This window comes from Equus asinus, chromosome 21 (assembly GCF_041296235.1).
Source record: "Equus asinus isolate D_3611 breed Donkey chromosome 21, EquAss-T2T_v2, whole genome shotgun sequence".
In the NCBI taxonomy this organism is placed as follows: Eukaryota; Metazoa; Chordata; class Mammalia; order Perissodactyla; family Equidae; genus Equus; species Equus asinus.
This window is the reverse complement of record NC_091810.1, coordinates 13,648,915-13,672,321: the sequence shown is the minus strand read 5'-3', so window position 1 is coordinate 13,672,321 and position 23,407 is coordinate 13,648,915. Positions and strand designations below refer to the sequence as shown.

Genomic DNA, 23,407 nt, shown 5'->3' with positions numbered 1-23,407 from the left:
CTCAGAGTCAGAAACTACACCGTATTCACAAATAGTAAAGGGTCAAGTCAAGTACGGCACGTTATACGTCGACTGTGACGTTATGGTTTAAAATGTCCTTTTAAGAGAACTTTGCCAAGAATGGGCAGGGAATATAGTCATAAACAAGACAGACACTCTGCCTGCCTCTGGGAGCTGACGTTCTCCTGGGGAAGACAGACCATAAGCAAGTGGACAAATGAGATGACCTCAGCTTGTGACGAGGACGCAGAAGGAAGAGTGGGATAATGTGGTAGAGGACCATGGGTGGGTTGGGGAGGGCTCTTCAGGCGGGGGATACGGGGAGAGGCTGTCCTAGGAGCTGGCGTTTAAAGTGAGATCCAGTGGATGAGGGCGCCAGTAAGATGAGCAGCCAGGAGAAGATCTCCCAGGTGGGCGGAGCAGGTATCAGCCAGATGCCGGGGTTGGGGAGCCTGGCTGTGTGAGGGATGCCATGGAAGATGTGTGACTGGAGCAGGATGAGCCAGGGGGCAGTTGGAAGCTGAGGAAGCCAGAGAAGGGAGCAGGGCCAACCCCTGATGCCTCGTAGGCGGTGGTGGACTTCGGGGTTGTTCTGAGGGCAGAGTGTTACAAGAGAGGCTGGAGAGGGGCTGTGATCTCAGTAAGATGGCAGGATAGGAGGTCCCAGCCCCGTCCCCCACAGAAACACCGATTTGACAACCATCTACAGACAAAAATACCTTTGTGAGAGCTCCAGAGTCCAGCTGAGAGGGTCCAGCACTGAAGAAGGGAGGAAGAGCAGTTTCACTGGGCTCACATCAGCCCTGCCCCAGGCTGACAGGACTCAGAGCTGAGAGGGATCCCCCGCCTACTTCTCTCACAGGAGAAGGAGCAGGTGAGGGTTCGGCTCCCCAGCCTCTTGTGGCAGCATTCGAAAGACCTGTTTGTCTGGATGCACGCAGAACACTGAGGGCATCAGTGTGGCTGGATTGTCTGGGAGCAGCTAAGAACAAAGGAAAGAACACAGACTCATAGCAACCAGCGCATGTGCCCCCAAAGCCACAGTGCCCCACACTCCCACAGATGGCACGTACATCACAGTAGCCAGCAAGGATCTCAGCAACCAACGAGACTCTGCAGGACCGGGAGAAGGCCACAACGCCGAGACGGTTCCTTCAGGAGGGAGGGACAGACGTGGAACTTGTGCCTGTCACCCTGGCATCTCAGTGTCCTGCCCTAGGGAAAAGCGATGAGTGACTCTTGGCACTTGACTCTGTGGGACAGGGAGCAGGCATACAATCCTAAGACATACCCATCGGGAGAGAGGGAGGGAAATGCAGCTTTCACCCAATCCTAACCCCCAACCCTCCAGAGGGAGGGAGAGGAGTGGAGTGGGTGTATCTGGAGAAAAGGGTCGAGCGGTCCCCAGAATCTCTAACCAGGCTGCCTGGTGAAGGTCTTGCCCTCCTGAGGCCAGTCCATGAAGACTGGAAGAGGTCACTGCTTCATTACATGTGCAGACACCAACACAGGCTACAAGGATCCCAGAGAAGCAGGGAAACGTGACACCACCACACCAACAAAATAAAGCTCTAGTAACTGACCCCGAAGAAATGGAGGTCTACAGGATGCCTGACAAAAAATTCCAATCCCCTTAAAGAAGCTGAGTGAGCTGCAAGAGAATGCAGCTAGACCACTAAGCAGACCCCTCTAGAGCTAAAGAATACAAGGACTGAACTGAAAAATTCAGTAGAAAGCCTCGGCGTCAGACTCGAATAAACAGAAGAAACAACCAGTGAACTCAAGGACAGGTTATCCGAAATTATCTAGTCAGAGGAGCAAAAAGAAAAAAGAATGAAGAAAGACCGTAAGACTTATGTGACACCATCAAGGAAACCAGTATAACAGAATGGGTGTTCCAGAAGGAGAAGAGGAAGAGAATGGCCCAGAAAGCGGACTTAAAGAAATAATAGCTGAAAACTTTGTAAATCTGGGGAGAGAAATGGACATCCAGGTTCACAGAGCCCAAAAGACCCCGAATAAGTTGAACTGAAAAAGGGTCCACACCAAGACATGTTAATTGAATTGTCAAAAGTCAGAGACAGAGAGCATTTTGAAAACAGCAAGAGAAGAGAGACTCATCACAAAAAGGGACCCCATAAGATGATCAGCGGATTTCTTAAGAGAAAGCTTGAAGTTCAGGAGAGAGTAGGATGGCACGTTTAAGGTGCTGAAAGAAAACAAATCTACCAACCAAAAATGGCAAAACTGTCCTTTAAAAAAGGAGAGAGAAAGACTTTCCCAGAGAAACAGAAATTGAGGGGGGTTGTTACCTCTAGACCTGCCTTATGAGAAGAGCTTAAGTTGAAATGAAAGGATACTCAACAGCAACACAAAAGCACATGAAAGGGTCAGTCTAACTGTAAAGAGAAATATATAGACAAATAGAAAAAATGTAATACTGTAGTGGTGGTGCATAAATCACTTTTAACCCTGGTATAAAAGTTAAAAGACAAAAGTGTTAAGAATAGCTATAACTACAAAAATCTCTTAATGGATGCACAATATAAAAGTTTTGACATCAATAACATAAAATGTGTGCCCAGGACCAAATGTCTTACAAGTGAATTCTACCAAACATTTAAATCCTTCTTAAACTCTTCAAACAAATGGAAGAAGGAACACTTCTGAACTCATTTGTGAGACCAGCCTCACCCTGCCACAAAGGCCAGACAAAAAATTAAAAATAGAGCTACCAAATGATCAGCAATCCCATTCTGGGTACACACCCAATGGAATGAAATCAGGATCTCAGAGAGATGTCTACACTGCCATGTTCACTGCAGCATTGTTCACAAGAGCCAAGGCATGGAAGCAACCTAAATGTGTGTCAGCTGATGGATGGATAAAGAAAATGTGGTTTACACACACAATGGAATATTACCCATCCTGAGAAAGAAGGAAATCCTGCCATTTGCAATAACTTGGGTGAATCTGGAGGACATCATGCTAGGGGAAATAAGCCAGACAGAGAAGGACAAATACTAGAGAATACCACTTACACGAGGAATCTAAAATAGTCAAGCTCAGGGAGGAAGAGAGTAGGTGGCGGCTGCCGGGGGCTGAGCAAAGCGGAAATGGAGAGGTATTAGTCAAAGGGCACAGAGTCTCAGTTACTCAAGGTGCGTAAGTCCCAGAGACCTGCTGTACAGCCTCTGGCAATAGTGCCTGGCTGTGAACTTTACTCAGAGGGTAAATCTTAAGTATTCTTATCACACACACACACACAATGGTAAATAAAAAGGGTAGAGGAAACTTTTGGAGGTGACAGATATGTTTATGGCGTAGAATGTGGTGACGGTTTCACAGATGTGTGCATATCTACAAAGTCATCAAATTATATGTGTTAAATATGTACAGCTTCTGTTTGTCAATTATACCTCAATAATGTGGTTTAAAAATAAGTAAGAGTGGGTGGAGAGGAAACTGCCTTGGTCTAGAAGCTTCCGCAGGCTCATGGACAAGGCAGCTGGGCCACTTTTACAATCCATGTCGAGTGAGCAAAGCTGGCATAGGATGATACAAACTGTCATTTTAACTATATTAAAAAATGGATAGAATACAAAGTACAAGAGGAAACATAAAAATATTACAGTGATTACCCCCAGGCAGTGAGATTACAGATGGTTTTTACTTGTTTTTCTTAAGCTTTCCTGTATTTTTTTCACACAAGACAAACAATAGAGGTGATTTCAGAATCTGAATTTGTGCCAGTCATACTGATTAGTTGCAGATGACAGAATCCACTCTTTCTGGGTTGAGCAGAGGGGAATCTGTTCATGGGTGCTAGGACTGAGATGCCAGGATGACCAGGGGACCAAGCTTGGATGCCCCGTGGCCAGGGACAACGCTAACAATCACTAAGCCCGCCCAGGCCTGTTGCCGTGGAAACCCCACTGCCTGTGATGCTCGGGCCCAGACCCTGGAGCATGCTGCTGTGGGAGAACCAGACCCTCTGTTCCCTGCCAGCTGGGAGCCCCACCTTGGGGGGCTCACTTCCACCTTTTAAGTCTCAGGCTGGCATCTGTCCAGAGGAGCTGAGGCCACTGGCAGAACCCCTAGCTGCAAGGGAGTCACGGAACTGTAGATTTCAGTTTTTCCAGAGACTTCCATGTGGCCAAGCACAGAAGGAGGGGCTGGCACACGTGCTGAGTGAGTCAGCCTGCAGGGTCCACTGGAGAAGTGAAATAAGAATGACAAAAATGATCACTTGCACCCTTGACCTTCTGAAGGCCACGTGAAGGCTCAGTTATCCGTTGTGTTACAGTGAGGACAGCAGGAGGCTCTCTCTTGGTCCTGGGAGCACTGGCTCTCAGAGCCCCTCACCCCAGCCTCTGCAGTGCACGCTGGCCTGACTTCCACCCAACAGCACCTCTCTGCCTGGGGACTTTCCTTACTGCTGGAGACTCCTTAGCCCCCTGGGTGACAGGCTCATATGTGGAGACTTGCTGTCCCCCAGGACACCTTCAGCCGCTACCCCAGCTGCCTTACCCCTTAGTTGAGAGAGCTCTGAACAGTGTGCTCTGCCCCAGCTGCCAGGGCTCCCTGGAGGACCAGGCTCCTGTTGCCCCCAGTGGTGGGTGTCCAGAGTGGGGCACAGTGGTGGGCAGCTTGGTAGTAGCCGTTGCTAGCCACCATCTCTTCCCTCCCTTCCTGACCCTCCTGCCTTCGTCTCCCAGATAAACTCATGCTCCAGAATCCTTCTCTCCATGTCTGTCTGGCATTGCAAAAGCTGAGGTATCCACGGCCTAAGCATGTGCGCATGGAAAGCCTCATCCTGGCTCTGGAAGTCCTGCTGGGGACAGTCCTCTGGGCCGTGAGTTAACAGGTGTGAGGCTGCTTCTGTGACCTCATACCTGTACATTCCAGTTTGGAAGGTCATCCTGTTCCTGGTTCTCATCCTCATGGGCGGAAACCCCTTGGGTCCAGGACACTCAACTGCACGATGCCCCACCCATGCTGAGGCCAGGACCACGTGTGCACACAGGCGTCATCCACCCCAGGGTTCTGCCCGGCCCCTCTCCGCCTCTCCTCCCTATGTCATTCAGTGCTCCCTCTGCCCTAGGACTGGCAATGATGCTCCATGGGGTTCAAGGGCATCCTCTGAATGTGCCGTCCTTGGTTTAAATGGGACTCTGCTGTGTGTTGCTGTTAGCATGTGAGGTTGGAGCCAGCTTTGTCCTGGGTTCACACAACAAACATTCCCCTGGAGCCTGCTGTGCTCGGTGCCCGAGGATGCTGACTGTGGCGCTTGGAGATGCGCCCTCTACTACAGAGGTCAGCTGCCCTCCTCACTCTGCAGGTCTGCCCTTGAGTCGCCCAGCAGCCAGGCGCCAGGGAGCTCACATTCTCATGTTACACCTTCAGGCAGGGGTGACAGAAGCGGCTTGATTGAGCAGCTGCTCTGGGCCAAGCGTGTGCCTTGCCTCCTTCAGCATCCTGGGGGTAACTGTTACTATCGTCCCCAGTGCACAGATGAGGAAACTGAGGCTCCTACAGCTTGGGTGACTTCTGAGGTCACCTCGGGCAGGGACTGGGACGGGGAAGGCCTGACTCAGGGCCCGTGCTTGTTCCTTGGCGTGTTCCTACCTCAGACATGGGACATCCCAGAGCCATGAGGCTCCTGGTTTGCTGCATTGCTGCACCTCAGCCATTTGTCAAGGAGCCTCTGTGTTGTCTTGGCACTGGGGACCCTACGGTGAACCTAACAAATCTCTTGTCCTCACCGGGGCTTCCTTCTAACAAGGAAGGCAGAGACCGTAACCAGAGGTAAGTAAGACGGCTTCAGGGGCCCTGAGTGAAGGCTGCCACACGGGGGACGGTGCCGAGGCTCTGAGGAGGGGTCTGTCACCTGCTGGAGACACTGAGCAGCTCCAGCACCAGATGTTTATTGTCTTGGTCTCTTGGGCTGGGCGGCCCTGACTCAGGGCTCTCGTGGGATCGGTCAGGATGTCGGCTCGGGCCTCCTCGTCCCAGGGCTGGGACATCTACCTGTAAGCTCACGTGGTGGCTGGTGGCAGGAGGCGTCAGGTCCTCACCAGGTGGGCCTCTCCACAGGGCCGCTCACAGGCAGGGCAGCTGGCTTCCCCAGGGAGAGATGGAGATTGAGGCGCACACACACAGATGCGATGCACACACGCACTGCCCCTGCCTGCTTTCCTCCTGCACGGCGGGGAAGAAATGGAAAACAAAACAAGGAACAGGCTCCCTCTCCCGCTGTTCGCGGGCTGCCGTCCCTCCGTCCTTGGCTTGCTTTCCCTCAGGCTTCCTGAGAATGGCCTTGGAGAGTCGTCCAGCTGACAAAGGGCTGACTGCACCGCGTCCCTGTCCCCTAGGGCAAGGAGACAGCACAAGTTTCTGCCCGCCATTCCCGTCTTCCGTCACCTGCCCATGCAGGGGGCTGTGTGGCAGGCACCGATGCCCACTCGGAATCGCTGGACAGGAGTCCAGTGCCCTTCCAGAACAAGAGCTTTCCATTCAGGCAGCTGGAACACGCATCCTGGGAAGTCCCTGCTTTGGGGCTTATGTGCTGCTGGCGAGAGCATGGGGGGATGGGCGCTGCCAGGGGAGGCTGGCAGTCCACCTGTGACAATGGGCCTGGGTGTTCGAGGAGCAAAGTGGGGGCTCTCTCCCCCTTTTAAAAAATAATAACCCATCACTTTTGTGAACAACTGCTCATTTTTTCCATTTAAAAGTTGTGACATGCACTCAGAAGACACAATAAAATATATACTCATTCGTGTGTGTGTGTGCGTGTATAGTTTAAAGATCCATGTAGCCGTCTGCATTCTCCGCCCACCTCAGTGAATAGGACATTTGCAGCCACCCAGGAGCGCTCGTGGCTCTCCTGATGCCAGCCCCTCTCCTGGGGTGACCGGTGCCCTGACTTTGGTGACAGTTGTGTCCTTGTTTGGCCTCATACTCTCACTCCCCGGGAGACACTCTCAGAAGAGGCGTGGCGTTTTGCCCATTTTTCTTCGTTCATGTACATTGTAGTGTGCGCCCTCTTTGGGGACTGGTTGCCTGGGCGGCTCACTTGGCCGCGGGGGGCAGCCAGGGCGCATGTGTTCCTGTGGCTGTTTGGTGTCCCTTGTGTGGACAGGCCACTTTCATCCACTGTCCCTTTGAGACACACGCACCCATTCCAGCTCGGAGCTCCGGGAGCACACCACCCCAGGCCGTGTCCCACACTTCACTGGTATTTACACCTGGGAGCAGAACTTGGGGGTCAAAGGTGCTCTGACCTTGCTGGGAAGGCCGCTCTCTTTTCTGAAACAGAGCACTTGTGTGTGCCAGGTCCCGTGCTGAGCCCAGGGAGGGGCGGAGCCTCCAGGAGAGTCTGCAGACCGGCCTGTGCGGGGGGGCGGGGGGGGGCTGCTGCTCAGAGAGGGATGGACGGGGGGGGCCTGGCCCAGTGTGTGGAGGGCGGTCAGCCATGCCCCCCGCGTTAGAGAGGCAGTTACTGAGAGTGACCGATGGCCGAGGGGAGTGACAATGGCAGATGTTAACTGCGTGGATGTTCCAGGCAGGAGCAGGGTGGGCAGGGGCTTTGAGGCTGGGGGCCTCTGTCAGCTCAGCGGCCACAACAGAGGGCCACAGCGGGGCCGCGTGAACAACACAGGTTCACTTTCCCACAGCTCTGGACCCTGCAAGTCCCAGTCGGCATCTGGCAGGGTGGGTTCCTGGGGGCCCCTCCTCCTGGCTGGCGCTTCTCCCCCGTCCTCGTCCTCATGTGGCAGAGAGAGAGCTGTCGTGTCCCTTCCTCTGGTCAGGGCACTGGTCCTACTGAGTTCGGGCCCCAGCCTCATGGCCTCATTTAGCCTTTACACCTCCTCACAGGCCCTGTCTCCAGACACAGCCACAGTGGGGCTTAGGGCTCCTACCTAGCAATTGGAGGGGGGCCACAGACGTTCAGTCAGGAACTGGGCGAGGGGAATTTGAGGAACGAGTGTGCATAGAGCAAGGGCTTGAGAGGGTGGTTTGGTTATCTGTCCTTGTGGAATAAACCCGCCCTAAACTTAGTGGTTTAAAAGGAGAATCATCGTTTACCCAAGACTTCACAGTTGGGCAGGGCCCCGGGGGGACAGCCCCTCTCCACCCTCTGTGACACGAGCTGAGGCCTTGCTCACAATGCTGGCAAGTTGGTGCTGGTGGACAGCTGGGAGCTCGGTGGGGCTGATGGCCAGAGACCGGTGGCCAGGGGCCTTGGTCCTCCTCCGTGTGGCCGCGTGGGCTTCCTCACAGCGTGGTGGCTGGTTTCTAAGAGTGAGAAAGTGAAAGTTGCTGGTACTTTCCAGGGTTGCATCTGAACCTGGCAAGAGTGCCGGTCCTGCCATCGAAGAAGTCACAGCGTCCAGGTACAGCTACTGGCCGTTCATATCACAGACCTCGTCTTTTTTTTTTTTTTTTTTTGAATAAAAATGATGTATAAGGCATATAACATGTTTTGGCATACAGATCCATAGTGAAGTGGTTGCTGCGATAAAGCTAATTAACATGTCCGTCTCCTCACATCTCTCTTCTTTTCATGCTGCAAGCACCTGAAGTCTATGCTTAGCAAATTTCCAGCATATGAGAAGATGTGGTTAACTCTAGTCGTTGTGCTGCACATTTAATCTCCAGACTTATGTACGCTCCCTAACGGCCGTGTGTGCCCTTTGACCTCGCTCCCCCATTTCCCCCACCCGGCCCTACTGACCACACAGACCTCGTCTTCTCTCGGCCACATGCTGCAGGAAATGTGCCACCTTTTATGTTGGGCATCACCTCCTGGGCTATAGATCTTCTTGTCCTTGAAGCACACATTGGCCAGCTCTTTCCCCAAATCGTTAAGACACGGGGCAGGAGCACACCAAAGCTGTGAAAGTCAGGGCCCGCTGTCCCAAATGCCACCATCTGTGGCTCGTTCCTCTGTGGCCAGTGCACAGGACTCTCCATGGCTGGAGTTGCAGTCGAGTGTGTTTTTTCTGGAGTGGGGTCCATGGTTTTGATCAGATGCTCTGATGTCACCCAGAGAAGGGGTGCCGTGATCGTGACCACGGATCTGATCAGACTCCCCTCAGAGAAGACATAGAGCATCGTATGACCGCTCCCCACCCGCCACTCAGCAGGAGCCCAGTAGTGCATGCATCCAAATTCACTCACTCTTGTGTTTTTTCAACTTTTTCTTGTGGAAAATTTCAGATATTCACAAAAGTAGGCAAAACAGTATAGTGACCACCCCCTCCCCATGTGCCCAACTTCAACAATTATCAGCTCATAGCTAATCTTATCTATCCCCCTTCCTCCTTTCCCCTTTCATTTTTTCTTCAACTTTTTTAAAGACTAGAGCACACCCTGAAGACTGCTTATGTCCTAAGTGTGCACAGAGTGAGTTTTCATGCTGTGAGCTCACCTGGTAAAGATTCTGGTACCCAATTCTGACATGTGTTTGGGGGGGAAGTGTTCCTACATCACCAAGCAATTCGCTGACACTTGAAAATTCCCTGACAATTCCACTCAATTCTGACCCTCTCTGCTGGAGCCAGCATCAGATGCCACAGGCGGAGGGCTCAGTCCCACCAGGCTGCCTCCACTTCAGATGCCAGTCGCAAGCCCAGGTTTCACCTGTGCTTCTGACAAAAAGAAATAAATCAGAGGTCGGCATGAGCCCCTCTTTGGGTTTGATTACTTTGCTAGAGTGGCTCACAGGACTCGGGAAACCAGTTTACTCACTAGATTACTGGTTTATTACATAAGATATTAAGATACAAATCAACAGCCAGATGCAGATACACATGGTGAGGTCCCTGAAAAGGAGCTTCTGTCCTCGTGGAGTTCGGGGCTGGGCAGGTAGCCCGTGGGACTGTTCTAGTTCACCAACCTGGAGGGTCTCCAAACCTCTTCGGGGTTTTGGGTTTTTATGGAGTCTTCATTGTGTAGGCCTGATTGATTGACTCATTGGCCATTGGTGATTGATGCAACCTCCAGCTCCCTCCCCTCCCAGAAATCAGGGGGTGGGACTGAAAATTCCAACTCTCTAATCAGGGTCAGTTTCCCTGGCAACCAACCCTCATCCTTAGGTACCTTCCAAAAGTCACCTCATTAACATAAAGCCAGCTGTGGTAGAAAGGGGCTTGTCATCAATAACGAGACACCCATTTCACCTTTATGGCTCTGAAGCAATTTCAGGATAGGAGGACCAGAGACCCAATAGTCTAACAAAAGATGCTCCCATTGCTCTTATCTCTCAGGAAATGCGAAGGGCTTTGGGAATTGTAAGCCAGGAACCACAGAGGAAGACCGAATATATGTAAGAAATATATTTTCGTCATCTGAATGACCAAATATTTATTTCTCATAAATCACAGTATCGCACCTGGGTAGCCAGTAGTCGGATCAGGAGCCCAATATTATCAGCACTCACAAGCCCCCCATGGCCCCCTTCCATCACTGCCCTCAAGTAACCTCTGTCTTGACTTCTAACAGGAGGGACAGAGGCTGGTTTGCTCACTGGCTGTTGCGGGGGTGACAGGAGCATGGCGTAGCGGGCAGTGGGTAGAGTTGGCAAATCTGGGTTCAGAATGGGCCTCGGCGCCGGCTAGTCATGTGACCGTGGCAGTTACGCAGCCTCCAGGAGCCTTGGTCCCTCTTTACACAGCGAGGACCATGCTGGACCTGCCAGGTTGCCCTGAAAATCATTACTAACACGCGTCAGGGCCCAGCTCAGGGTTTGGCACGTGAGGAGTGTCACTCATCGTCATCGTCATCAGTGTTATTTCCAATTTCACACCTGTGGTGAGACGGGAGGCGGCTGTGGCCCTGGCAGGCCTTGTGTAGCTGTGGCGAGAGCTGTGGACAGCTGCAGCCTTCAAGATAGCTGACAACTGCTTTGTCGCATCCTGGAGCAACCACCCTGCGCCGGACTGTCAATTAGCCTGAAAGACGACCTGAGGAACACTGTCACTGACACAGCAGACGTAGGGAGAGGGCCCAGGACGGCCTCCTGCCATCAGCAGAGGTGGTTCGGTGGGAGAAGCTGTCCCCTGGGCTTTCTGTGCTGATGGGGCCGTGCAGCTAGTTTGTACAATCACTGAAAAGGCAGCTTACCAAGAGAAATTCAGCCGACTTTGGGTTAAGTGTGTTTTTATTTCTCTGGCAATAAAAAGCAACTTGGGACGTCCAGGGGTTAGATTCCCGAATGTGCTTGCTCGAAGCCCTTTGCTCCTTCAGGCCCAGGAAGTCCCACTGTGGCTTTAGCCGTTGGCGACATGCAGTTTAATCCCAGAGTCCCTTTCCTCTGGTTCAGAGTGGGAAGGCGTCGCTGACGGTGGATGCTGTGTATTTCGCAGTCTCCGCGAAAGTTCAAGTGTGTGTGATACGATCTAATTTTGTCCAGTTTCTTGACATTCAGCCTTGTCTCCTTTGTGAAGCAGTGTAATTGATTTCTGGGTACTTGAAAATAGAGCTGGTAGTGGGGAAACATGCTGGAAATACCAAATAGGGGATGCGTGAGGCCAGCCGCACCGCCCCCACTCATCCATCCATCCATTCATTCATTCATTCATTCAGTTGCTGCCTCCCAGAGCCTGGGGCACAGAGTTCCAGAGCCACAGGCCCTCCCTCTGGGGTTGCTCTCGACTCCTGGGATGTTCAGATCCTGGGAAAACAGTTTCAGTCGCGGTGCCAGGCAGTGGAAGGGCTGGGAGAGGAGCCTCAAAGCGTCCAGGAGGAGGCTGCTTTCCGGGGAGAGTCCCAGGTCAAAGGAACGGGATGTGAGACCCTGGGGGCTGGGCCTGGGGCAGTGCGCTGAGGCTGGGGAGGGGTCCCAGGGTAGCTGGGGCCTCACGGGTCTGCACATCTCGTGTCCTCGTGGGGGTGTCCTGTCCCAGAGGGCACCCGCACTCTAAGTGTGTGTTCTCTCTCGTTGCAGGTCTGAAGGAGCGGGCTCCCGGAGTGTCAGGTGTGTGTGTCGTCAGCCTCTGTCCGTGCGGCTGCGTCCTGGGGGCGGGCGGCTCAACGGAACCATGCGCTTTGATTCTCCCTGACGGGGTCTCGCAGCTCAGAGCCCTGCCCCCACTGCTCCTGGTCCTGGCCTGTGCCCAGGGGCCGTGGCTGTGCTCTGTCTTCTGGCTCAGTGTCCTGGAACGAGAGTGAAACCTTTCCTGGTTCTAGCATGACCTTCACGGAGGTCACCCAGGCTTGGTGGTTGTTCCTTCCAGTCAAGGGCTGGTGGTGGTGTGCCGTTTGTCCAGGCTGTGATCCATCTAGGACCAGAAGCTTCTCAGCTCAGACAGCCCCTGGGTCTCTGGGACGTGTGACGGAGGGACAGGGACCGGCTCTCCACCAGGTTCCTCCCTTGAATGGGCGCTGGGAGATGTGTGTAGGATGAAGGAACCCAAGTGGTGGCGAGATTTCGGCCCTGAAGAGAGCTGGAGGGCCGTCCCACAACCCCCCTCTCAGGGTTCTGTGTGGCGTGTTGTCAGGAAAGTGTTTTCAAGGCAGATGACATCGAAACTGAGCCCGGAAGGAGGAGAATGATTTTCCGAGCAGGGGAAGGGTGGGGAAGACATTTCAGTGGGTGGAACAGCATGTGCAGGGACCTGTGTGGTGAGAATAAGGACTGGCTTCGGAATACCAGAGGGGTCTGGCGTGCAATGTGGAACATGTGCTCCCAGCTCCAGCCAAATGGTTCTCAGCAGGACGCGTGGAGACGAGGAGCTGGGCAAGGAAGAACACTGCCGTAAGTCCAAGCAGAGGAGGCTGAGTTCAATTGTCCCGGGTCTGAAGAACCCCTGTACTGTGTGGACTCCTGGGGAGGGACGGGTCCAGAGACCTTTAGGAGTCGTGGTAGGAAACATTGCTAGGACTTTCAGATGCTGTTGTCAGGCCTCGGCTGTGTCTCTGCCCCGTGCCAGGCTCTGTGTTTCAGCCCCAGAGAGCTGTGGATGTGGGTGTCGGCCCTCAGTCACACAGCACATCCTCTGTGCACGAGCATGGGCACGGGGCACACATATAAAGGCCTTCCCTTTGCTCAGGATCTGACGCCTGGCGGGCTGCTCCCACCCTCGTGCTTCCAGTCACTACCTACTGGACAACTGCAGAATCTGTTATCTCGGTAAGAGTGTCCACGAGGTCTCTTTCCTTAAGCGAGTGTCTCCCACAGCACCTCTGCCCTCTCAGGGCCCCCGGGGTTATTCCGCACCTCAACGCTGACGGTGGCCCGCCCTGCTTCTCTCGGTGCCAGCCCACTCTGCTTCTCTCGGTGCCATAGTGCTGTAGCTGCGGCTCTCACAGGGGCCCCTCAGCTGGACACCCGCCTATGCAGCCCCGTTTCCACTCCTGCTCCTCTGCTGCACCCGCCCAGTTGTGCCACTCATCCTCTACACGCGTCCCGTGATTCCCTGCTGTCTTCTGGCTTCTCTGTGTGACTGCACTGTTTCCTCCACCCCTCTGTCACCGAAACCGGAGTGGGTTCCCTCCTGGCGAGTTAAATCAGACCCTCCACCAGAGCCACTCATCTCAGAAAGTAAAGTGTACTTGCAGCAAATAGGAGACCATGAGGAGTCATTTCCAGAGTCTCAGCGTACCCGAACACCGGGGAGCAGGGCCTTTTATTTGGGATGGGGAATGAATGTTCAAAAGGGAGAGGTGGGAATCCTCTTGCTGGCTCAGTTGGAAACCTGCTTCCACATACACTGCAGGTTACAGGAATGAGGTCTAAGCTCCTCTTGGAGAGATCTTAGCACTAAAATAAGGCAAAGGTCACAGGCGGAGCTCTCGTGGTGAGGCCTGGTCCGGTTCAGGGAGGTTGGTGATTGCATCTCCTTAATGTAAAAAAGGAAAAGAACAATTTGGAAAAAGAGTTAAAATATCCAAATCCACTCTTGAGTTCCTTGGGGTCACTAGTTGGTGACATACTGCTCAGCAGGCCCCACACCTTTCTCAGGGTCCCCCGAGCTGCTGCCTCCCTGAGCGTCGCAGGGGCCACGACTGGAGTGCTCTTCCCTGGTTTGTGCTCGGTGGCTTTCTGTGCTTGCTTTTGATATGCAAGTTCATTCTGCTTTGTGTCCCAGTGACTTGAGCACTTGTCTTGTTCCCCCAGGCAAAGTAAGTGACCTGGGCTGAGGCCTCTGGGTGGTCTCTGGGCGGGGCTGACACCCACCAGGCACAGAGCAGGCACCAGTGGGCCTCAGTGTTAGAGAGCAAGGGCTCCCCACCCGGTGCACATAGGATCCGACACCATGGCACACCAGGCTTTGAGGGCAGAAGGCTTTATTGCACAGTCCATCAGCAAGGAGACAGGAGGCCTCACAAACGTCTCGCCATCCAAGGTACGGGGGGAGGCGTAAGGGAGCAGGGCTGGTATGTGCAAGGGCTGGCAGGATGAGTTTCGATTAGCAGATCAAAATTTCCTCTTCTCCACATGCTCCTGGGTGGCTCACGGCCCCTGAAAAATGGCTTTAAGTTCCTGCTGTTAAGATGGGGTCAGTGAGAGAGGGTACGGGAAAAGTACAGGAAACTGGGTGAAGATGTCATGCAGACTGAAGTCATTGCCTTCTCTGTTGATAAGAGTGTCCAGAGGTTTAGTCATCCTCCCCTTCCTGGCACAGAGAGAGAGGCACCCTTACAAATGGAGATTTCTCTTACAAGTGTAAATTTGCCTTTTTTTTTTGTTTAATAATCATCAGCCCAAAATAGCCCTTATGCCAAAGAGGCATATTTTGGGGTGACAAATTCTGTGCCTGGTCCTGTGATGACATCAGTGGAAGGAATTCTACTTGATAAGCAAGGAACCCCAGGCACGATGTCTTGCACAGAACAGGCGCAAATGAATATTTGTCTAACTGGATTCAGGACTCATCAATATTTTCAGGCCATAAACTGGCAGGAAAAAGAAAAGTGGACCATTCACCCTGCTCAGTGGAGAGCGTCCCTTGTCCCTCCTTCCACAACAAACCCTTGTAAACAGAGTGGGCAGGAGGGGCGGCGTTTGATGACTCAGAAAGGCGATGTCTGGACTCCATTAGCTTGGCTCACTAAGGTACTGATGGGCGCCGAGAGCTGGTGGTCTTTGCTAAACCCGAAGGGGATGAGCCCTGAGAGCCCCTCCTGGACCCCGAGAGCCCCTCCTGGACCCCACCCCTACCCCAGGGTCCCTGCTTGCTGAGGTCACTTTCCTTAGACTCAAGTGATCCCAGCTGCCACCTTCCTGGTTGGTGCCTCGGCTGCCTAGAGCAGCAGGGATCGCTTTGTACAAACAGGAGGAGCCTGCTTGTGACTTCGTGTGCACGGTTCCCCCAAGGTGAAACGTGTGCAAGATCAGATGTGTTCATTTTCCACAAATGAAATTGCTACTGAGCCCGAAGTGGGTTTGCTCACCATCGCACAGCAAGCCCATCTCTGACGCCGGGTGTGGTGGAAGAAAGCAGGAATTTTATTACAAAGTCCTGAGCAGGGAGAACTGGCAGCTAACGCTGTGATCTTGAACTCCCCAAAAAGCAACGAGCCAGGGTTCTTACTGGGGCCTTTACCGAGGGGAGGGGGAGCATCCCTGTGGCCTTGGGGGCTGACATTCTAAGAGTCCTCTGTGCAGGCGCGACGTTCATGTTCCCTCGTGGGTCGCATGTGCAAACTGGGGGGGTTCTGCGTGTTGCCTGTGGTGGATTTTAGTCGTGACGTCCAAGGTTACCATCAGTCCTTTCAGCTTCTCCCCGCTCCTGTGTGACGTCTAGTCAAGCCTGGGCGGGCGGGGGGGGGGGGGGGGGGCGGGGGGGCGCTGTCAGCAAGCTGCTCTCTTATCAGCGTCCTCCTGCTGGTCTGCAAAACAGGCGCAGAGACTTGGTTACTTTGTTTCCCACCTCAGCCTCCTGGGCACAGGATGTCACCCTAATCCAGGGAAGTTTTAACTCCTTCATTCTCAGTTTCAAAATGACTCCTTTGTGACCATTTTGCAAACACAGGACTTTGCTCGTGTCCCCAGGAGCAGGTGTCTGCTCTTCACTGCATTCTGAGGGAGGCTCTGGAGGCCCCCAACTTTCAATCTTCTAAAGATTTGTGTTGGGGGGGCCGTGGGCAGAGAAGAGGTGTGCGGAGTTTGGAGTCTGGAAAGGATGGATAGCTGCGTGGAGGGCCAGGAGACTGCTGACACTGTATGTAAGATGCCAGGGCTTTCTGCGGGGTAAAACCATTATCTTCCGTTCCTCCTGGCTCTCATCAACCCCTTGAGATGAACTCTGCCATGTGCACTAATATAAATAACATTGATGCAGACAATCCATAATCAGTCTATAAACCAAAATTGGGGTGAGTCGAGGGGCTGGCCCCGTGGCCGAGTGGTTAAGTTCGCGTGCTCTGCTGCAGGCGGCCCAGTGTTTCGTCGGTTCGAATCCTGGGCGCGGACATGGCACTGCTCGTCAGACCACGCTGAGGCAGCGTCCCACATGCCACAACTAGAGGAACCCACAACGAAGAATACACAACTATGTACCGGGGGGCTTTGGGGAGAAAAAGGAAAAAATAAAATCTTAAAAAAAAAAAAAAAAAATTGGGGTGAGTCGATTAGGAGCCAGGTCTGAGGACTGTAGCCCAGAGCCTTCCTTCCCCGAGGAGGGAAGGGCAGCAAAGTGGGGGTGTACAGAGTGGTCATATACAGTCTTGAAACAAAGAGCATACGTCACATATGACGGGAATGTCCCTTTTACTACTGTCACTTTGCTTTGCTCACACGGCAGCTCAGTGGTCACAAGGTGAGCACAGCAGGTCAGTAATTAATCCTCGGTTTCCAGGAAGAGATGCTTATCCTGAAAGAAACACCAACATAGGGGGAAGCTACATCCCTGTCTTTAAGGGCCTCATTCTTGTCTTTGGGACATAGGAAATGTTTAAAGCAGGTGGACAATGCGTGCTCAACAGGCCACGTCAGGCGCTTTTGGAAAAACAAGGTCAGGCCGAATTAGTTTTACCCCAAACGGCTTCCTCGTATACTCCAGTGTATCCTGTCGCTTTCCATTTATTTATCAATAAGTCCCACTGCATGAGTGTTCACTGTGGGTCGGGCCTCACCTCATCTGCACAACCAGCCCTACCCCCTCAAGAGAGCTGTCATTGTCACTGCCCCATGTTTTCAGTTCTGGGAGCTCAAGGCTGAGAAATATGGAGCAGCACCCCCAGGACGATGCGGCTTCAGGGGCAGAGCCGGGACGTCCACGCCAAAGCCTTTCCAAGTCAGAATCGCCTGTGCTGCTTGTTGAAAATACAGATTTCCAGGCCCACCCTCATCGTGTCTGACCTGGGCAGGTCCTGGGTGGGACCTGGGGATCTGAATCGTTAACAATTCTAACAGGCAGCCTCAGCGTGTGGCCTCTCCGTGTCCGGGGTCAGGCTATGCCCATTTCCCAAGTGCGAGGTGATGATCCTCAGAAAAACAGTGAATGAAGCGGTCCCTTGTGGGTCGCCTCCCCTGTGCGGGATTCTGAAACGTTGACCGGCGTTTTCAGAGGCAGCAACAAGTGGCCCAGGGCTGGCAGCAGCCGGTGAAATCTGAGGACTGCTTGTCTGAGGAGCAGGGGAGCTGCTTCTGGAGAAGGTGGGCTCAGCTACAGCCGTCGTCCTAATGGGGACCAAGATGTGGGAGTGAAAGCCATTAGCCGAGATTAGTTCGTTTTCCTGGGAACATCTCCCCTCACTCCGCACCGAGGCAAGACAGCCTTTGTAATTAACCAGGCCTTTTTTCCCCAAACCCAAAATGAGAACGTGCAGTTTATTTTGTGCGCAAAGAAGTATGAAAATTGCTGAAGGTGGCAGATGAGACTGGGGACGTTTGCTGTGCCAGGTAAACAGAGCATAACTCTCAGCCTCCAGGACAGAATGAGAGCTGGCCCCAAGTCAGAGATGGCTTGGGGGCCTTCTCCTGCAGCCGTGTCCGGAGGGGCTGGACTAAGGGCTGAGCAGGTGGCCCTGGGAGGCGAGCAAACATTTTTCAGCACCACGGAGTGGAAGGAATGGAGGCACTGGGTTCCGATAATTCGGAATTCAAATCCTTTCTCCTTGTCTTACCCTCTGTGTCACCATGGACCAGACACTGAACTCTCCGAGCCTCAGATCTCACACTCAGTCAACAGTCTCTATTGAGCCCCTACTGTGTGCATGTTTTCGAGCTACCCACTAAGGTTGTGAATACCACTCAAATACGGTGACTATCTGCCCCACAATGAAATGGGAGCAGAGATCTCAGCCTCACCGCCAAGGGACCTGTGAAATGAGGCTGAAGATGAGGCAGTGGGTGACATGCGGCAGCGTTCAGGTCACATCCGCTGCCTTCTTTCCTTTCTCCTCTCTCCGCCACAGTCTCTGGAGACCCCTCCTTGGAATCCTGAGGGAGGGTTGGAGAAGCCCATTTTGCTTGAGAAGCAAGAGCTAGCCCCAGCTTGGGCAGGGTCCCATTTTACTCTCTTCCATCCTCCCTTCTCTGCCCTGGGATTCTGATTCAGGTTCACCGGACTTCTGTCTTTTACGTTTCCGTCTCCTTGGCTGTCTGTGCTGCATCCTGAGCAGTCTTCTCTGGGTGGTCTTTCAGGTCACTAATATTCCCTTCAGCTGCGTCCAGTCTGCTCTGTGGACAACCATTGTGGGCTGAGGCCCTTGGAAGGCGTCCATATGTGTTCAGCCTGATTCTGGGGGCACTGCTGGTCCTCTCTTCACACGGAAAGTAGAGTTATCTTGTCGGATCCGGATTCAAGTCACTGGGCAAAGAACCCATCTGGCTAGATATTTTAGAAAAACCCTCCGATGACTGTCTAGAAGATGGGCCAGAGATATTTGGGGGGTATCAAGGCAATGCTGGCCCCATAGAATGAGTTAAGAAGTGTTCTTTTCCCTGAATTTTTGGGAATACTTTGAGAAGGATTGATGTTGGTTCTCCTTCAAGTGTTTGGTAGAATTCACCAGTGAAGCCCGCAGGTCCAGAGGTGTTTTTGTGGAGAGGTTTATGATCCCTGATTCGATCTCCTGACTAGTTACAAGTCTGTTCCGATTTTCTGCTTTGTGAGTCCTGGGAGGATGTGTATTTCTACAAATTTGTCCATTTCATCTAGGTTATCCCATTTGTTAGAGTACTGTTGTTCATAGCACTCTCTAATAATTCTTGTTATTTCTGTAGAGTCAGTAGTAATGTCCCCACTTTCATGTCTGGGTCTAATAATTTGAATTTTCTCTTTTTTTCTTAGTCAGTCTAGCTAATGGTTTGTCAATTTTGTCCATCTTTTCAAAGAACCGACTTTTGGTTTTGTTGCTTTTCTCTGTTGTTTTTCTGTTCTCTGTTTTACTTGTCTCTGCTCTAAGCTTTATTCTTTCCTTCCTTCTGCTAGCTTTGGGTTTGGTTTGTTCTTCTTTTTCTAGTTCCTTAAGTTGCATCAAGTTAGGTTGTTTGTTTGAGATCTTTCTTGTTTTTTAATGTAAGTGTTTATAGCTGTAAATTTCCCCCTTAGCACTGCTTTGTTGTTTCCCATAAGTTTTGATATGTTGTGTTTCATTTTCCTTCATCTCTAAACTATTCTATAACTTCCCTTGTGATTTCTTCTTGGACACATTGGTTTTTTAAGAGCGTATTGTTTACTTTCCACAAATTTGTGAATTTTCCACTTTTCCTTCTGTTCCTACTTTCTAACTCCATCCCATGGTGGTTGGAAAAGATACTTTGTATGATCTCTACCTCTTAAAATCTATTGAGATTTAAACTGGGGCCTAAGATACGGTGTACCCTGTAGAGTGTCCCACGTCCACTTGAGCGGAATGCGTCCTCTTCGTTGGGCAGTGTCCCGTGTCTGTCTGTTGATCTAGTTGGTTTACTGCATGGTTCAAGCCCTCTGTTTCCTCACTGACGTTCTGCCTAGTGTCGTCCCCCTTATTGAGAGTGGGGCAGTGACGGCTCCAACTTCTTCGTCTCTTAGAACCTTTTTCGACTGAAAGTCCATTTGCTCTCCTGTTAGGATAGGAACCCCAGGTCTCTTTTGGTTACTATTAGTGTGGACTATCTTTTTCCAGTCTCTCATGCTCACCTTTTTCCACTGTAGGATCTAAAGAGAGTCTTGTAGACAGCAAATAGTGGGATAATGTTTTTCTGTCCATTCTGCCAGTCTGTTCTCTGATTGGAGTGTTTAATGCCTTTACGTTTAAAGGAATTCCTGACAAGGAGGGACTTACCTCTGTCATTTTGTGGTTTGTTTTCTATATGCCTTACAGCTTTTTTTGTCATTCCTGCATGACTGTCTCCTTTCACATTTAGTTGATTTTTGGTAGGGAAACATTTTAGTTACCTTTTCATTTTCTTTTGTGTCTATTCTATACCTTTTTTCTCTCTGGTTACCATGGCATCACACTTAACATCCTAAAGTTATAACACTCTAATGTCAATTTATACCACCTTCGCTTCAGTAACGCGCAGAAATGTAGCTCCTACACAGCTCGGACTCCACCTCATTTCAGTTATTAACATCTCAAAATTACATCTCTAGGCATTGTATGTCCAAAACCATATATTAATAATTGGTTTTTTTAATCCTTTAGTCTCTTAATGGAGAAAACAAAAAGTGGAGCTACGAACCAAAGTTACAATAGTGCCAGCTTTTATAATCGTCCACCTACTTACTTTGACCAGAGATGTAATTTCCTCGTAAGGCGCTGAGCTGCTGTCCAGCGTCATCTCGTTTCAGCCTGCAGGGCTCCCTTCATTGGAGGCGGGTCTGGTGTAGCGCACTCTCCCAGCCGTGGATTCTATGGGGGCGTCTTAATTCCTCCCTCATGTTTGAAGGACAGTGTTGCCAGATGTAGGATTCTTGGTGGGATTATTTTTTCCTTCAGCACTTGGAGCACATCAACCCACGCCCTCTGGCCTCCAAGGTTCCTGGTGAGAAATCAGCTCATGATCTTACTGGGGCAAATATGCTAAAAGCTCTCTTCCGCTCAGCTTTGTGAACGTTAATGACGTCCCTTCTCATGCCTTACGGGACAGAACGTTTTCCTATAGTGTTATAATATCAGTTAAGTTGTAGGATCATTTTGAGACTAATCAGAGTTTAAGGAAAAGGAACTGAATATTTTAAGTGTAGATATTTTGAGGTCTTCAGAAGCCAAAACTTTAATAAGTTTTGATTTTTAAATTAGAAATGAAAAGGCCACTGAAGCAGCCTACAGATTTTAATGTCTAACAAAGTAAATATCACTCTCTAATATCCCACAAAAATAAAAAGCTCTTTGGGGTCCCTTTTTTTAAGAGTAAAGGGCTCTTGAGACCACAAAGTAAGAAAACCACTGGAGTCTACCCCAGCCATGCCTGGTGCATGTCCTGCTCTGACCTCATAAAGAGCCACTGTGATGGAATTTACAAAAACTCATATTAGGCTCGGCCTTTGGGGCACATGCAGCCCGGGAAGCTTATCTGGTGACCTGTGGAGTTGGTGCGCAGTTAGTTGGTTTTCGCTGTTTTTGTTGCCCCCGATTTTGTTTATTTATTTTTTTATTTACTGCTTTTTTGTTTTTTTATTTGTATTTTGTTTTTTATTTTTGTTTGTTCTCCCTTCTCATTTTTTAATTCTTTTTGGTTTTGTCTCATTTTTCTTTTATTTTTCTCACTTTTTAATTTTTTCCTTTTCTCAATTTTTCTTTGTTATTTTCTCATTTTTTTGTTTTTCCTTTGTTTTTTTGTTCTTTTTCGCGTTTTCTTTAAATTTTTTTAGTATTGTTAGTACAGTTAGTATAGTTAGTATTGTGGGTGTAGTTAGTATCTTTGGGATAGTTAGTGGTACTACTTAGTATAGTTAGGAAGCATAGGTGGCCTCGTTAGTATTGTTAGTATTAGCATAGTATCGTTTTGTTTGTTCCTGTAGTTACTAAGCATAGTTAGCCTGGTTAGTTAGAGTTATAAGTTAGTGTAGATAGGAGGTCACCATGCTTCCGGGCCTTGCGGACACCTCTGCTGGCAGGCAGACCTGCCTTCATGATTACAGGGTCCTGAGGACCCTTGGCGAGGGCTCCTTCGGCAAGGTGAAGCTGGCCCTGCACATCCCCACCGGGACGGAGGTGGCCATAAAGATCATCTCTAAGAAGGAGCAGAGTGCCTCCACTGCCAAGAACCTTCTGTGTGAGGTCCACAGCTTGAAGACACTGCGTCACCCCCACATTGTGGGCCTGCTGGAGGTGATCAGCACGGAGGACACTCTGTTCCTGGTGACGGAATTCGTCAGCGGAGGCGACATGCACGACCACCTGATGAAGCACGGCCCCCTGACAGAGGAGGAGGCACGCGACCGGTTCCGGCAGCTCGTCTCAGCTCTGCAGTACTGCCACCGCCGGGGCGTCGTACACCGGGACCTGAAGCCGGAGAACGTGCTCCTGGACCCGGCGGGGAGCGCGAAGCTGGCCGACTTCGGCCTCTGCAGCCTGGAGTCCGGCCGGCCGCTGAGCACGTACTGCGGCACCATCTACTACGCGGCCCCCGAGGTCCAGCGGCTGGAGCCCTACGACGGCCCCCCGGCCGACGTCTGGAGCCTGGGCGTGCTGCTGCACGTCACGCTCACCGGGTCCCTGCCTTTCCAGGGGGAGGACTTCGGCGCCGTCCGGCGGAGCGTGCTCAGCGGGGCCTACTCGCCGCCCCTGCTGCTCTCGCCCGAGTGCGCGCAGCTGCTGAGAGGCATGCTGACCCTCGACCCCGGGAAGAGGAAGACCTTACAAGAGGTGATGGGGGACCCGTGGGTCAACTGGGGCCGGCCGAAGCTGAGGCCACATCGGCCGCTGCCTTGTGACACGAGGGACTCCTGGGTGACAGAGACAATGATAACAATGGGATTTCAGTGGAGTGACATCCAGGAGTCCCTCAGAAAAAGGAGGTATAACCATGCAATGGCCGTCTTCCTGATCCTGAAGGCCCAGAAGCCCCAGGGGGATGGCCACGCCAGCACCGGGAGGTCCCTCCCCTGCGCCGAGGCCAGCAGCTGCAGCTCTTTGCCACCCTGGGCGGCGCAGCTGAGGGCCTCGGCGCGCCCCAGAAGACGCGGTGGCAGTGAGCCTGTTCTGCCCACCTGGCTCCGCGAGGCAGGCTGTCAGCGGCCTGAGAAGCAGGAGCCAGGGCTGAAGGCCGCAGAGCCTGCCGGAGCCCTACCCCGCCTGCAGTCGGGCACCGCCACCCCCAGCACAACCCCGCTGCAGGTCCCCAGCCTGGTCCCCTCCACCCCCGGCGCCAGCACCAGCGGTGGGGCCCGGGAGGGCAGCTGCCGAGGAGACTCCCAGCAGGCTGGGCAGCCCAGTGGGGGGGCCCCAGCCTCTCCCTCTGGCCGCAGCCAGGGCCGGGGGGGCGCCGCTCGGAGGCTCCTCAAGGTGTTGCGAGGCCTGTGCT

The 23,407-nt window shown here is 52.2% G+C and overlaps 1 protein-coding gene and 1 long non-coding RNA gene across 2 annotated transcripts in view; both read left to right on the top strand.

Annotated features, from left to right (window-relative positions):
- The window catches only part of LOC139041451 (uncharacterized), a 42,851-nt gene extending 27,095 nt beyond the window's left edge, over positions 1-15,756 (top strand). Inside the window, exons 2-3 of the long non-coding RNA XR_011496630.1 lie at positions 11,951-11,980; positions 13,056-15,756. This is a non-coding gene — a long non-coding RNA (uncharacterized lncRNA). The remainder of the gene's footprint in view (positions 1-11,950; positions 11,981-13,055) is intronic.
- IQSEC1 (IQ motif and Sec7 domain ArfGEF 1) overlaps positions 1-23,407 on the top strand; it is a 352,756-nt gene that overhangs the window by 105,998 nt on the left and 223,351 nt on the right. The window lies entirely within an intron of this gene.